The sequence below is a fragment of the Ranitomeya imitator genome, chromosome 7 (genome assembly GCF_032444005.1).
Source record: "Ranitomeya imitator isolate aRanImi1 chromosome 7, aRanImi1.pri, whole genome shotgun sequence".
Lineage (NCBI taxonomy): Eukaryota > Metazoa > Chordata > Amphibia > Anura > Dendrobatidae > Ranitomeya > Ranitomeya imitator.
The window spans coordinates 216,983,142-216,999,677 of NC_091288.1; the positions used below are offsets into that span (position 1 = coordinate 216,983,142).

Genomic DNA, 16,536 nt, shown 5'->3' on the forward strand with positions numbered 1-16,536 from the left:
CTATAACTCCCAATCCTACACCAGATCCTCATGGCTGATCAGTAAGGCTACTTTCACACATCCGTCTTTCGCCGTCAGGGTCAATCCGGCAAATTTTGAAAAAAACTGGATCCGGAAAAAGTTGACACCGGATCCGTTTTTTCCCTATAGACTTGTATTAGCGCCAGATGACCTTACGTTTCGTCTAGTTTTCTCTGGCATTTATGTCGTTTACGGCGTTCACTAATGTCGCCGGATCTGTTGTTCCGGTGCGCCGCTGGATTATGCCTGATGGCCAAAGACGGATGTGTGAAACTAGCCTAAGTGCTTTCTTCCTCATGTGAATCAGCAGTGATCACAACCATGGAGCTGTAGGGGTTAATTATCCTGAACAGACTCCACACCCTTCTTATGTAAAGAAACTCTTTCACTTTGGTTCCTGCTCTTTCCCACTACAATGGCGTCTGCGGAGCTGAGGGACGAGCTGAACTGCTCCATCTGCCTGAGCCTCTATACAGATCCCGTATCCCTGAGATGTGGACACAACTTCTGCCGCTCGTGTATTGTGAGTGTGCTGGATGCACAGGAGGCGGCTGGAGGGTATTCCTGTCCTGAGTGCAGAGCAGAATATCCGGAGCATCCGGCCCTGGAGAAGAACCGGAAGCTGAGGAACATAGTGGAGCATTTCTCATCTACTCAGCCTGATATGGAGGAGACCAGAATCTTCTGTACTTACTGTACAAGGTCTCCTGTACCGGCTGTGAAATCCTGTCTACAGTGTGAGACCTCTCTATGTGATGACCACCTGAAAGCCCACAATAAGACAGTGGATCATATATTAACAGAACCCACCGGCTCTTTTGGTTACAAAAAATGTTCCCTCCACAAGAAGGTTCTGGAGTATTACTGCCCGCAGGACGCGGCTTGTCTGTGTGTGTCTTGTTTGGTTGGTGAACACCGAGGATACCAGGTGGAACTTCTACATGAAGCTTTTGAGAATAAGAAGAAGAAACTGAGAAAATATTTGGATGAAATGAATCCCAAAAAATCAGAAATTGAGAAAAGAGTCCAAAATCTGCAGGATCGTAAGAGGAAGATCCAGGAGAAAGCCTCCGATAAGAGGCAGAACATCAGTAAGATATGTATGGACATTAAGAAGCAACTGGAAATGGCAGAAAAGAAAGCGCTGAGTGACGTCTCCAGGCAGGAGGAGAAGATTGTGTCCCAGATATCTGATCTGATCAAGAAGCTGGAAATACAGGAGGGCAAACTGTCCAGGAAGATACATCACGTAGAGGAGATGTGTCGTATTGCCAACCCAATAAGACTCTTACAAGAATGTGACATTACAGTATGTAGTCCTGGAGGTGATGAGGACACAGGAGGAGATGTTGTAGAGGTCAGTACTGAGGAGGATCTGGATGAGGTTCTGATCTCACTGACCTTACACCGATCTATGAGGGATATTGTTGTCAATGTAACATCAGAGCTCGGGGTCCATGTCCCAGACATATTGCTGGATGTGGACACTGCTCATAGATGTGTGAAGATATCAGAAGATCTGAAGACCGCAACAAAATCAGAAGAAAAGCAGGAGAAACCAGAATCACCAGGAAGATTTGTGGATTACCCCCAGGTGTTAAGCAGATGTGTCCTCTCCTCAGGACGACATTACTGGGAGATAGAATGGAACCAGATTGGAGAATGTAGTGTTGGATTGTCCTATCCTAGTATAGAAAGGGAAGGAGAAGAGTCTGATATTGAATATAATGATAAATCTTGGAATTTGTTTATGTATGATGAGGAATATAAAGTATGGCACAACTCAGTCAGATTAGCCCTCAGTGTAAAGCCAACATGTCCAACACTTGGAGTCTTCTTAGACTATGAGGCTGGGCGTCTGTCCTTCTATGAGCTATGTGACCCCATCAGACACTTACACACCTTCACCGCCTCCTTCACTGAACCCCTACATGTTGTCTTCTATGTATTTGATGAAGCCTCTGTTATAATAAGAAGCTGAGGCCGATGTCGTCCTCGTCACATTATAATTCCATTATTCCTTATCACATGGACACATCTTTATATAGCGAGTTATCAGCAGAACCCTCTAATAATACAGTGTATATGGCGGAGTCATGGGGGGATTGTTCCTATTGTTTTTTCCTTTTTCCTGTAGATCAGATGCAGAATCAATGATTGAGCAGAATGTAAATATTAATGTGTGAATTGTCCTGAGACTGATAATTGTTATCCAATAAAGGGTTAATCCTCTCTGATAAAGTGCTGGTATATAGCTGGGATATGTCAGCACTCTCTGACTCCCGGGACCCCCACCGATCCTGAGAATAAAGGGGCTGCAGCATTAGTTCAGCCTCCTGCACATCGGAGCTCTGGACTCCCCCGATGCAGGAGCTGCAGTACAGCGGCAGTGTATGGGGGGCACATCGGGGGTCAGGAGTGCCCTGTGCAGAGTAAACAAGGAGGGGACATGTGATGAGGGAGCCGCCGCCATCTTGGACGGGCATACTAACAGAGATTGGCGTGACTCCATTTTGTCTCCTGGTCACAGGTCTGCAGAGAGTAACGCTCTTGGCCCCCACTTTTTCTCATGAATAAAGTTACTTTTAGCATGGTAATTAAGTTAAGCTCAGTGTAGCAGGCAGAAGGTACTTCAAAGCCAATGAGGAAGCCACACCAGCAGGGGACTAGGAGGTGCTTGGGGGCTGAATTAAAGCACGCATGTCAAGTAGCCAAAGGATACACGTGTATTATGGCCTTCCAGTAGATCCGTCTCCAACATGGAATCATGAATTATGGATGCATCGTCCGAGGTACGGGCTCATAAAAGAAAAGTCTTGGACCTGCGGAACGCTGATCCCCCCGGCTTCCACAAGCGACCTTCAACCTGGTAAATTTACCTCCTGCTGTATACCTTTAAGCCCTGTATTATGATTGTTATATTTTACTCTGACTGTAACTCTTGATATATTTTGACTGTATATTACTCGTAATTACCTAGTGCGCCCTTAAGGCAATTAAATCATAAATTAATTTTGGGCTGATCCTTTTACTCTGATTGCGAATCTTAGAATACCCAGCGTGGGTAACAGGGCAGTCTCCCCTGCGTCCATTTGCTCTAGGTGCAGTTAGTGACCTGAGAGACAAAGGGGGCGCGGGAGAGCTGTGCCTGTGTAGTGACGTCACGGATTGGTGACGTGGGAGGAACCGGGGTTTCCTTCACAGGACACGGCACTAAATCAGCTCTGTGGCCCCTTCATTCTCAGGGTCTGTTGGGTCTGCACCAATCAGTGATGACATATTACAGCTTTATACAAGGAGATTCAGCAGCACAACCTCATAGCCGAACACAGGAAACATGGCGGCCAGAGCTCAAAGTCCCCGACCCACTGGACTTACAGATGTAGAGAAGAGAGACGACCGCAGCCCCCATAATGAAGACCCCCCACATCTGCTTATTAACCTCACAGCGGCACAACCCGATATGTTATATATTCAGCAGAATTTCACTTCTGGGACTTCTGGATGAGTTGGGAAGACTTTACACCAGCGACCAAGCTGGTCTTATATGTGCGGATTTAGTGGCCAATAAGGCTCCTGTAGCCATTTCCCAGCTTGTATATGTCAGTACTGTCCCTTTACTGCTAAAGCTTTCGATTGATCATGTCTCTGTACAGACAGAGATCTATTGATCTGTTGGTATCATGCACAATGTGCGCCCTCTAGTGGTTCTCCATATTACAGGTAGTATGTCCCTGGTATCATGTACAATGTGCGCCCTCTAGTGGTTCTCCATATCACAGGTAGTATGTCCCTGGTATCATGTACAATGTGCGCCCTCTAGTGGTTCTCCATATCACATGTAGTACGTCCCTGGTATCATGTACAATGTGCGCCCTCTAGTGGTTCTCCATATTACAGGTAGTACGTCCCTGGTATCATGTGCAATGTGCGCCCTCTAGTGGTTCTCCATATTACAGGTAGTATGTCCCTGGTATCCTGTACAATGTGCGCCCTCTAGTGGTTCTCCATATTACAGGTAGTACGTCCCTGGTATCATGTACAATGTGCGCCCTCTAGTGGTTCTCCATATTACAGGTAGTACGTCCCTGGTATCATGTACAATGTGCGCCCTCTAGTGGTTTTCCATATTACAGGTAGTATGTCCCTGGTATCATGTACAATGTGCGCCCTCTAGTGGTTCTCCATATCACATGTAGTACGTCCCTGGTATCATGTACAATGTGCGCCCTCTAGTGGTTCTCCATATTACAGGTAGTACGTCCCTGGTATCATGTACAATGTGCGCTCTCTAGTGGTTCTCCATATTACAGGTAGTATGTCCCTGGTATCATGTACAATGTGCTCCCTCTAGTGGTTCTCCATATTACAGGTAGTACGTCCCTGGTATCATGTACAATGTGCGCCCTCTAGTGGTTCTCCATATTACAGGTAGTACGTCCCTGGTATCATGTACAATGTGCGCTCTCTAGTGGTTCTCCATATTACAGGTAGTACGTCCCTGGTATCATGTACAATGTGCGCTCTCTAGTGGTTCTCCATATTACAGGTAGTACGTCCCTGGTATCATGTACAATGTGCGCTCTCTAGTGGTTCTCCATATTACAGGTAGTACGTCCCTGGTATCATGTACAATGTGCGCTCTCTAGTGGTTCTCCATATTACAGGTAGTATGTCCCTGGTATCATGTACAATGTGCGCCCTCTAGTGGTTCTCCATATTACAGGTAGTACGTCCCTGGTATCATGTACAATGTGCGCCCTCTAGTGGTTCTCCATATTACAGGTAGTACGTCCCTGGTATCATGTACAATGTGCGCTCTCTAGTGGTTCTCCATATTACAGGTAGTATGTCCCTGGTATCATGTACAATGTGCGCCCTCTAGTGGTTCTCCATATTACAGGTAGTACGTCCCTGGTATCATGTACAATGTGCGCCCTCTAGTGGTTCTCCATATTACAGGTACCACGTCCCTGGTATCATGTACAATGTGCGCCCTCTAGTGGTTCTCCATATTACAGGTAGTACGTCCCTGGTATCATGTATAATGTGCGCCCTCTAGTGGTTCTCCATATTACAGGTAGTATGTCCCTGGTATCATGTACAATGTGCATCCTCTAGTGGTTCTCCATATCACATGTAGTACGTCCCTGGTATCATGTACAATGTGCGCCCTCTAGTGGTTCTCCATATTACAGGTAGTACGTCCCTGGTATCACGTACAATGTGCGCCCTCTAGTGGTTCTCCATATTACAGGTAGTATGTCCCTGGTATCATGTACAATGTGCGCTCTCTAGTGGTTCTCCATATTACAGGTAGTATGTCCCTGGTATCATGTACAATGTGCGCCCTCTAGTGTTTCTCCATATTACAGGTAGTATGTCCCTGGTATCATGTACAGTGTGCGCCCTCTAGTGGTTCTCCATATTACAGGTAGTATGTCCCTGGTATCATGTACAATGTGCGCCCTCTAGTGGTTCTCCATATTACAGGTAGTATGTCCCTGGTATCATGTACAATGTGCGCCCTCTAGTGGTTCTCCATATTACAGGTAGTATGTCCCTGGTATCATGTACAATGTGCGCCCTCTAGTGGTTCTCCATATTACAGGTACCACGTCCCTGGTATCATGTACAATGTGCATCCTCTAGTGGTTCTCCATATCACATGTAGTACGTCCCTGGTATCATGTACAATGTGCGCCCTCTAGTGGTTCTCCATATTACAGGTAGTACGTCCCTGGTATCATGTACAATGTGCGCCCTCTAGTGGTTCTCCATATTATAGGTAGTACGTCCCTGGTATCATGTACAATGTGCGCCCTCTAGTGGTTCTCCATATTACAGGTAGTACGTCCCTGGTATCACGTACAATGTGCGCCCTCTAGTGGTTCTCCATATTACAGGTAGTACGTCCCTGGTATCATGTATAATGTGCGCCCTCTAGTGGTTCTCCATATTACAGGTAGAATGTCCCTGGTATCCTGTACAATGTGCGCTCTCTAGTGGTTCTCCATATTACAGGTAGTACGTCCCTGGTATCCTGTACAATGTGCGCCCTCTAGTGGTTCTCCATATTACAGGTAGTATGTCCCTGGTATCATGTACAATGTGCGCCCTCTAGTGGTTCTCCATATTACAGGTAGTACGTCCCTGGTATCATGTACAATGTGCGCCCTCTAGTGGTTCTCCATATTACAGGTAGTACGTCCCTGGTATCATGTACAGTGTGCGCCCTCTAGTGGTTCTCCATATTACAGGTAGTATGTCCCTGGTATCATGTACAATGTGCGCCCTCTAGTGGTTCTCCATATTACAGGTAGTACGTCCCTGGTATCATGTACAATGTGCGCCCTCTAGTGGTTCTCCATATTACAGGTAGTACGTCCCTGGTATCATGTACAATGTGCGCCCTCTAGTGGTTCTCCATATTACAGGTACCACGTCCCTGGTATCATGTACAATGTGCATCCTCTAGTGGTTCTCCATATCACATGTAGTACGTCCCTGGTATCATGTACAATGTGCGCCCTCTAGTGGTTCTCCATATCACATGTAGTACGTCCCTGGTATCATGTACAATGTGCGCCCTCTAGTGGTTCTCCATATTACAGGTAGTACGTCCCTGGTATCATGTACAATGTGCGCTCTCTAGTGGTTCTCCATATTACAGGTAGTACGTCCCTGGTATCATGTACAATGTGCGCCCTCTAGTGGTTCTCCATATTATAGGTAGTACGTCCCTGGTATCATGTACAATGTGCGCCCTCTAGTGGTTCTCCATATTACAGGTAGTACGTCCCTGGTATCACGTACAATGTGCGCCCTCTAGTGGTTCTCCATATTACAGGTAGTACGTCCCTGGTATCATGTATAATGTGCGCCCTCTAGTGGTTCTCCATATTACAGGTAGAATGTCCCTGGTATCATGTTCAATGTGCGTCCTCTAGTGGTTCTCCATATTACAGGTAGTACGTCCCTGGTATCATGTACAATGTGCACCCTCTAGTGGTTCTCCATATTACAGGTAGTATGTCCCTGGTATCATGTACAATGTGCGCCCTCTAGTGGTTCTCCATATTACAGGTAGTACGTCCCTGGTATCATGTACAATGTGCGCTCTCTAGTGGTTCTCCATATTACAGGTAGTACGTCCCTGGTATCACGTACAATGTGCGCCCTCTAGTGGTTCTCCATATTACAGGTAGTACGTCCCTGGTGTCATGTACAATGTGCGCCCTCTAGTGGTTCTCCATATTACAGGTACCACGTCCCTGGTATCATGTACAATGTGCGCCCTCTAGTGGTTCTCCATATTACAGGTAGTACGTCCCTGGTATCATGTACAATGTGCGCCCTCTAGTGGTTCTTCATATTACGGGTAGTATGTCCCTGGTATCATGTACAATGTGCGCCCTCTAGTGGTTCTCCATATTACAGGTAGTATGTCCCTGGTGTCATGTACAATGTGCGCCCTCTAGTGGTTCTCCATATTACAGGTAGTATGTCCCTGGTATCATGTACATTGTGCGCCCTCTAGTGGTTCTCCATATTACAGGTACCACGTCCCTGGTATCATGTACAATGTGCGCCCTCTAGTGGTTCTCCATATTACAGGTAGTATGTCCCTGGTATCATGTACAATGTGCGCCCTCTAGTGGTTCTCCATATTACAGGTAGTACGTCCCTGGTATCATGTACAATGTGCGCCCTCTAGTGGTTCTTCATATTACGGGTAGTACGTCCCTGGTATCATGTACAATGTGCGCCCTCTAGTGGTTCTCCATATTACAGGTAGTACGTCCCTGGTATCATGTACAATGTGCGCCCTCTAGTGGTTCTCCATATTACAGGTAGTACGTCCCTGGTATCATGTACAATGTGCGCCCTCTAGTGGTTCTCCATATTACAGGTAGTACGTCCCTGGTGTCATGTACAATGTGCGCCCTCTAGTGGTTCTCCATATTACAGGTAGTACGTCCCTGGTGTCATGTACAATGTGCGCCCTCTAGTGGTTCTCCATATTACAGGTAGAATGTCCCTGGTATCATGTACAATGTGCTCCCTCTAGTGGTTCTTCATATTACGGGTAGTACGTCCCTGGTATCATGTACAATGTGCGCCCTCTAGTGGTTCTCCATATTACAGGTAGTACGTCCCTGGTATCATGTACAATGTGCGCCCTCTAGTGGTTCTCCATATTACAGGTAGTATGTCCCTGGTGTCATGTACAATGTGCGCCCTCTAGTGGTTCTCCATATTACAGGTAGTACGTCCCTGGTATCATGTACAATGTGCGCCCTCTAGTGGTTCTCTGTTATGGCTGGCAATCAGGCAACACAGCGTGCAGTAATCAGCGCACATACAGAGATCTGGCAATAACCAAAAACAATAGGACGAGCTCTGAGACGTGGAATCTCTGTAGACTGCAGTACCTGATCTATCCTCACACAACTATAAGCAGCAGTGGATTGCGCCTAACACTACCTATGCAACTCGACACTGCCTGAGGAGCTGACTAGCCTGAAGATAGAAATACAAGCCTGACTTACCTCAGAGAAATACCCCAAAGGAATAGGCAGCCCCCACATATAATAACTGTTAGCAAGATGAAAAGACAAACGTAGGAATGAGATAGATTCAGCAAAGTGAGGCCCGATATTCTAGACAGAGCGAGGATAGCAAAGAGAACTATGCAGTCTACAAAAAACCCTAAAACGAAAACCACGCAAAGGGGCAAAAAGACCCACCGTGCCGAACTAACAGCACGGCGGTGCACCCCTTTGCTTCTCAGAGCTTCCAGCAAAAGTTAATAGCAAGCTGGACAGAAAAAACAGAAAACAAACTAGAAGCACTTATCTAGCAGAGCAGCAGGCCCAAGGAAAGATGCAGTAGCTCAGATCCAACACTGGAACATTGACAAGGAGCAAGGAAGACAGACTCAGGTGGAGCTAAATAGCAAGGCAGCCAACGAGCTCACCAAAACACCTGAGGGAGGAAGCCCAGAGACTGCAATACCACTTGTGACCACAGAAGTGAACTCAGCCACAGAATTCACAACAGTACCCCCCCCTTGAGGAGGGGTCACCGAACCCTCACCAGAACCCCCAGGCCGACCAGGATGAGCCACATGAAAGGCACGAACAAGATCTGGGGCATGGACATCAGAGGCAAAAACCCAGGAATTATCTTCCTGAGCATAACCCTTCCATTTGACCAGATACTGGAGTTTCCGTCTAGAGACACGAGAATCCAAATCTTCTCCACAATATACTCCAATTCCCCCTCCACCAAAACAGGGGCAGGAGGCTCCACAGATGGAACCATAGGTGCCACGTATCTCCTCAACAACGACCTATGGAATACATTATGTATGGAAAAGGAGTCTGGGAGGGTCAGACGAAAAGACACCGGATTGAGAATCTCAGAAATCCTATACGGACCAATAAAACGAGGTTTAAATTTAGGAGAGGAAACCTTCATAGGAATATGACGAGAAGATAACCAAACCAGATCCCCAACACGAAGTCGGGGTCCCACACGGCGTCTGCGATTAGCGAAAAGCTGAGCCTTCTCCTGGGACAAGGTCAAATTGTCCACTACCTGAGTCCAGATCTGCTGCAACCTGTCCACCACAGAATCCACACCAGGACAGTCCGAAGACTCAACCTGTCCTGAAGAGAAACGAGGATGGAACCCAGAATTGCAGAAAAATGGAGAGACCAAGGTAGCCGAGCTGGCCCGATTATTAAGGGCGAACTCAGCCAACGGCAAAAATGACACCCAATCATCCTGGTCAGCGGAAACAAAACATCTCAGATATGTTTCCAAGGTCTGATTGGTTCGTTCGGTCTGGCCATTAGTCTGAGGATGGAAGGCCGAGGAGAAAGATAGGTCAATGCCCATCCTACCACAAAAGGCTCGCCAGAACCTCGAGACAAACTGGGAACCTCTGTCAGAAACAATATTCTCAGGAATGCCATGTAAACGAACCACATGCTGGAAGAACAAAGGCACCAAATCAGAGGAGGAAGGCAATTTAACCAAGGGCACCAGATGGACCATTTTAGAAAAGCGATCACAGACCACCCAAATGACCGACATTTTTTGAGAAACGGGAAGGTCAGAAATGAAATCCATCGAAATATGTGTCCAAGGCCTCTTCGGGACCGGCAAGGGCAAAAGCAACCCACTGGCACGTGAACAGCAGGGCTTAGCCCTAGCACAAATTCCACAGGACTGCACAAAAGCACGCACATCCCGTGACAGAGATGGCCACCAGAAGGATCTAGCAACCAACTCCCTGGTACCAAAGATTCCTGGATGACCGGCCAGCACCGAACAATGAAGTTCAGAGATAACTTTACTAGTCCACCTATCAGGGACGAACAGTTTCTCGGCCGGACAACGATCAGGTTTATTAGCCTGAAATTTCTGCAACACTCTCCGCAAATCAGGGGAGATGGCAGACACAATGACTCCTTCCTTGAGGATACTCGCCGGCTCAGATAACCCCGGAGAGTCGGGCACAAAACTCCTAGACAGAGCATCCGCCTTCACATTTTTAGAGCCCGGAAGGTATGAAATCACAAAATCAAAACGAGCAAAAAATAACGACCAACGGGCCTGTCTAGGATTCAAGCGCTTGGCAGACTCAAGATAAGTAAGGTTCTTATGATCAGTCAAAACCACCACGCGATGCTTAGCACCCTCAAGCCAATGACGCCACTCCTCGAATGCCCACTTCATGGCCAGCAACTCTCGGTTGCCCACATCATAATTACGCTCAGCAGCAGAAAATTTCCTGGAAAAGAAAGCACATGGTTTGAACACTGAGCAATCAGAACCTCTCTGTGACAAAACCGCCCCTGCACCAATCTCAGAAGCATCAACCTCGACCTGGAACGGAAGAGAAACATCAGGTTGACACAACACAGGGGCACAGCAAAAACGACGCTTCAACTCCTGAAAAGCTTCCACGGCAGCAGAAGACCAATTAACCAAATCAGCACCCTTCTTGGTCAAATCGGTCAATGGTCTGGCAATGCTAGAAAAATTACAGATGAAGCGACGATAAAAATTAGCAAAGCCCAGGAATTTCTGCAGACTTTTTAGAGATGTCGGCTGAGTCCAATCCTGGATGGCCTGAACCTTAACCGGATCCATCTCGATAGTAGAAGGGGAAAAGATGAACCCCAAAAATGAAACTTTCTGCACACCGAAGAGACACTTTGATCCCTTCACGAACAAGGAATTAGCACGCAGTACCTGGAAAACCATTCTGACTTGCTTCACATGAGACTCCCAATCATCCGAGAAGATCAAAATGTCATCCAAGTAAACAATCAAGAATTTATCCAGATACTCACGGAAAATGTCATGCATAAAAGACTGAAAAACAGATGGAGCATTGGCAAGTCCGAACGGCATCACCAGATACTCAAAATGACCCTCGGGCGTATTAAATGCCGTTTTCCATTCATCTCCCTGCCTGATTCTCACCAGATTATACGCACCACGAAGATCAATCTTAGTAAACCAACTAGCCCCCTTAATCCGAGCAAACAAGTCAGAAATCAATGGCAAGGGATACTGAAACTTAACAGTGATCTTATTAAGAAGGCGGTAATCAATACACGGTCTTAGCGAACCATCCTTCTTGGCTACAAAAAAGAACCCTGCTCCCAATGGTGACGACGATGGGCGAATATGTCCCTTCTCCAGGGACTCCTTCACATAACTGCGCATAGCGGTGTGTTCAGGTACGGACAAATTAAATAAACGACCCTTAGGGAATTTACTACCAGGAATCAAATCGATAGCACAATCACAATTCCTATGCGGAGGTAGGGCATCAGACTTGGACTCTTCAAATACATCCTGAAAGTCCGACAAGAACTCTGGGATGTCAGAAGGAATGGATGACGAAATTGACAAAAATGGAACATCACCATGTACTCCCTGACAACCCCAGCTGGTTACCGACATAGAGTTCCAATCCAATACTGGATTATGGGTTTGTAGCCATGGCAACCCCAACACGACCACATCATGCAAATTATGCAGTACCAGAAAGCGAATAACTTCCTGATGTGCAGGAGCCATGCACATGGTCAGCTGGGCCCAGTACTGAGGCTTATTCTTGGCCAAAGGTGTAGCATCAATTCCTCTCAACGGAATAGGACACCGCAAAGGCTCCAAGAAAAATCCACAACGTTTAGCATAATCCAAATCCATCAGATTCAGGGCAGCGCCTGAATCCACAAACGCCATGACAGAATACGATGACAAAGAGCACATTAAGGTAATGGACAAAAGGAATTTGGACTGTACAGTACCAATAACGGCAGAGCTATCGAACCGCCTAGTGCGTTTAGGACAATTAGAAATAGCATGAGTAGAATCACCACAATAGAAACACAGTCTGTTCAGACGTCTGTGTTCTTGCCGTTCTACTTTAGTCATAGTCCTGTCGCACTGCATAGGCTCAGGTTTACTCTCAGACAATACCGCCAGATGGTGCACAGATTTACGCTCGCGCAAGCGACGACCGATCTGAATGGCCAAGGACATAGACTCATTCAAACCAGCAGGCATAGGAAATCCCACCATTACATCCTTAAGAGCTTCAGAGAGACCCTTTCTGAACAAGGCCGCTAGTGCAGATTCATTCCACAGAGTGAGTACTGACCACTTCCTAAATTTCTGACAATATACTTCTACATCATCCTGACCCTGGCATAAAGCCAGCAGATTTTTTACAGCCTGATCCACTGAATTAGGCTCATCGTAAAGCAATCCCAGCGCCTGGAAAAATGCATCAACATTACTCAATGCAGAATCTCCTGGTGCAAGAGAAAACGCCCAGTCCTGTGGGTCGCCGCGCAAAAAAGAAATAATAATCAAAACCTGTTGAATAGGATTACCAGAAGAATGAGGTTTCAAGGCCAAAAATAGCTTACAATTATTTCTGAAGCTCAGGAACTTAGTTCTGTCACCAAAAAACAAATCAGGAATCGGAATTCTTGGTTCTAGCATCGATTTCTGATCAATAGTATCTTGAATCTTTTGTACATTTACAACGAGATTATCCATTGAGGAGCACAGAGCCTGAATATCCATGTCCACAGCTGTGTCCTGAAGCACTCTAATGTCTAGGGGAAAAAAAAGACTGAAGACAGAGCTAAGAAAAAAAAATGATGTCAGGATTTCTTTTTTCCCTCTATTGGGAATCATTGGTGTGGCTCCTTGTACTGTTATGGCTGGCAATCAGGCAACACAGCGTGCAGTAATCAGCGCACATACAGAGATCTGGCAATAACCAAAAACAATAGGACGAGCTCTGAGACGTGGAATCTCTGTAGACTGCAGTACCTGATCTATCCTCACACAACTATAAGCAGCAGTGGATTGCGCCTAACACTACCTATGCAACTCGACACTGCCTGAGGAGCTGACTAGCCTGAAGATAGAAATACAAGCCTGACTTACCTCAGAGAAATACCCCAAAGGAATAGGCAGCCCCCACATATAATAACTGTTAGCAAGATGAAAAGACAAACGTAGGAATGAAATAGATTCAGCAAAGTGAGGCCCGATATTCTAGACAGAGCGAGGATAGCAAAGAGAACTATGCAGTCTACAAAAACCCTAAAACGAAAACCACGCAAAGGGGCAAAAAGACCCACCGTGCCGAACTAACAGCACGGCGGTGCACCCCTTTGCTTCTCAGAGCTTCCAGCAAAAGACAATAGCAAGCTGGACAGAAAAAACAGAAAACAAACTAGAAGCACTTATCTAGCAGAGCAGCAGGCCCAAGGAAAGATGCAGTAGCTCAGATCCAACACTGGAACATTGACAAGGAGCAAGGAAGACAGACTCAGGTGGAGCTAAATAGCAAGGCAGCCAACGAGCTCACCAAAACACCTGAGGGAGGAAGCCCAGAGACTGCAATACCACTTGTGACCACAGAAGTGAACTCAGCCACAGAATTCACAACAGTTCTCCATATTACAGGTACCACGTCCCTGGTATCATGTACAATGTGCGCCCTCTAGTGGTTCTCCATATTACAGGTAGTACGTCCCTGGTATCATGTACAATGTGCTCCCTCTAGTGGTTCTCCATATTACAGGTAGTATGTCCCTGGTGTCATGTACAATGTGCGCCCTCTAGTGGTTCTCCATATTACAGGTAGTATGTCCCTGGTATCATGTACAATGTGCGCCCTCTAGTGGTTCTTCATATTACAGGTACCACGTCCCTGGTATCATGTACAATGTGCGCCCTCTAGTGGTTCTCCATATTACAGGTAGTACGTCCCTAGTATCATGTACAATGTGCGCCCTCTAGTGGTTCTCCATATTACAGGTAGTACGTCCCTAGTATCATGTACAGTGTGCGCCCTCTAGTGGTTCTCCATATTACAGGTAGTACGTCCCTGGTATCATGTACAATGTGCGCCCTCTAGTGGTTCTCCATATTACAGGTAGTACGTCCCTGGTATCATGTACAATGTGCGCCCTCTAGTGGTTCTCCATATTGCAGGTAGTACGTCCCTGGTATCATGTACAATGTGCGCCCTCTAGTGGTTCTCCATATTACAGGTAGTACGTCCCTAGTATCATGTACAGTGTGCGCCCTCTAGTGGTTCTCCATATTACAGGTAGTGCGTCCCTGGTATCCTGTACAATGTGCGCCCTCTAGTGGTTCTCCATATTACAGGTAGTACGTCCCTGGTATTATGTACAATGTGCTCCCTCTAGTGGTTCTCCATATTATAGGTAGTACGTCCCTGGTATCATGTACAATGTGCGTCCTCTAGTGGTTCTCCATATTACAGGTAGTACGTCCCTGGTATCATGTACAATGTGCGCCCTCTAGTGGTTCTTCATATTACAGGTAGTACGTCCCTGGTATCATGTACAATGTGCGTCCTCTAGTGGTTCTCCATATTACAGGTAGTACGTCCCTGGTATCATGTACAATGTGCGTCCTCTAGTGGTTCTCCATATTACAGGTAGTACGTCCCTGGTATCACGTACAATGTGCGCCCTCTAGTGGTTCTCCATATTACAGGTAGTATGTCCCTGGTATCATGTATAATGTGCGCCCTCTAGTGGTTCTTCATATTACAGGTAGTACGTCCCTGGTATCATGTACAATGTGCTCCCTCTAGTGGTTCTCCATATTACAGGTAGTACGTCCCTGGTGTCATGTACAATGTGCTCCCTCTAGTGGTTCTCCATATTACAGGTAGTACGTCCCTGGTATCATGTACAATGTGCGCCCTCTAGTGGTTCTCCATATTACAGGTAGTACGTCCCTGGTATCATGTACAATGTGCTCCCTCTAGTGGTTCTCCATATTACAGGTAGTACGTCCCTAGTATCATGTACAGTGTGCTCCCTCTAGTGGTTCTCCATATTACAGGTAGTACGTCCCTGGTATCATGTACAATGTGCGCCCTCTAGTGGTTCTCCATATCACAGGTAGTACGTCCCTGGTATCATGTACAATGTGCGCCCTCTAGTGGTTCTCCATATTACAGGTAGTACGTCCCTGGTGTCATGTACAATGTGCGCCCTCTAGTGGTTCTCCATATTACAGGTAGTATGTCCCTGGTGTCATGTACAATGTGCGCCCTCTAGTGGTTCTCCATATTACAGGTAGTATGTCCCTTGTATCATGTACAATGTGCGCCCTCTAGTGGTTCTTCATATTACAGGTACCACGTCCCTGGTATCATGTACAATGTGCGCCCTCTAGTGGTTCTCCATATTACAGGTAGTACGTCCCTGGTATCACGTACAATGTGCGCCCTCTAGTGGTTCTCCATATTACAGATAGTACGTCCCTGGTATCATGTACAATGTGCACCCTCTAGTGGTTCTTCATATTACAGGTACCACGTCCCTGGTATCATGTACAATGTGCGCCCTCTAGTGGTTCTCCATATTACAGGTAGTACGTCCCTAGTATCATGTACAGTGTGCGCCCTCTAGTGGTTCTCCATATTATAGGTAGTACGTCCCTGGTATCATGTACAATGTGTGCCCTCTAGTGGTTCTCCATATTACAGGTAGCATGTCCCTGGTATCACGTACAATGTGCGTCCTCTAGTGGTTCTCCATATTACAGGTAGTACGTCCCTGGTATCATGTACAATGTGAGCCCTCTAGTGGTCCCTGGTATCATGTACAATGTGCGCCCTCTAGTGGTTCTCCATATTACAGGTAGTACGTCCCTAGTATCATGTACAGTGTGCGCCCTCTAGTGGTTCTCCATATTACAGGTAGTATGTCCCTGGTATCACGTACAATGTGCGCCCTCTAGTGGTTCTCCATATTACAGGTAGTATGTCCCTGGTATCATGTACAATGTGCGCTCTCTAGTGGTTCTCCATATTACAGGTAGTACGTCCCTGGTATCATGTACAATGTGCGCCCTCTAATGGTTCTCCATATTACAGGTAGTACGTCCCTGGTATCATGTACAATGTGCGCCCTCTAGTGG

At 46.6% G+C, this 16,536-nt stretch overlaps 1 pseudogene; it reads left to right on the forward strand.

Moving 5' to 3' along the window:
• The first annotated feature begins 426 nt into the window (after positions 1–426).
• Positions 427–16,536, forward strand: part of LOC138646203 (uncharacterized) — a 35,029-nt pseudogene continuing 18,919 nt past the window's right edge.